This window comes from Octopus bimaculoides, chromosome 11 (genome assembly GCF_001194135.2).
Source record: "Octopus bimaculoides isolate UCB-OBI-ISO-001 chromosome 11, ASM119413v2, whole genome shotgun sequence".
Classification (NCBI taxonomy): domain Eukaryota; kingdom Metazoa; phylum Mollusca; class Cephalopoda; order Octopoda; family Octopodidae; genus Octopus; species Octopus bimaculoides.
The window spans coordinates 45,670,039-45,670,832 of NC_068991.1; positions in this window are offsets into that span (position 1 = coordinate 45,670,039).

Here is a 794-nt window from a genome sequence, read left to right on the forward strand (position 1 = left end):
TGATGAAAGGCAAAGTCAACCTCGGCGGGATTCGAACTCAGAACGTAGCAACGGGAGAAATGCCGCTAAGCATTTCATACAGTGTGCAAACGATTCTGCCAGCTCACCACTTTAACAACAACAACAACAACAACAACAGCAATAATAATAGTTTCAAATTTTGCCACAAAGGCAACAGTTTTGGAAAAGGGGAGAAGTCGATTACATCGACCTCAGTGTTCAGCTGGTACTTAATTTATCGACCCCGAAAGGATGAAATGCAAAGTCGACCTCGACGGAATTTGAAATCAGAATATAGCGACGGGCGAAATACCGCTAAGCATTTCGTCCAGCGTGCTAACGATTCTGCCAGCTCGCCGCTGCCTCAAGTAATTAGTATTAGTTTCAAATTTTGGTACAAGTACTGCTTTACATTTTCTAGAACCAACCATTTCTAGTCTTTCGTACTTTTTTTTGCGCTCTTTAAAGCCTAGCCAGGCTCATGGGCCCGGTTTCCAGGTTTCAATGGCGTATGTGTTCCCAAACTGGACGGCACGCCAGTCCATCGCAGCGTTACTCATTTTTGCCAGCTGAGTGGACTGGAGCAACGTGAAATGAAGTGTTTTGCTCAAGAACACAACGCGTCGCCCTGTCCAGGAATCGAAACCACAATCTTACGATCATAGTGCTGACACCCTAACCACTTAGCCACGCGACTCCACTTTCGTATTTTTACTTCAACAAAATATAAGACAAAAGTATTGTTGACTGATCAATTACAAGACAGGAATACAAAAGTACTTCTGTAATTAAGA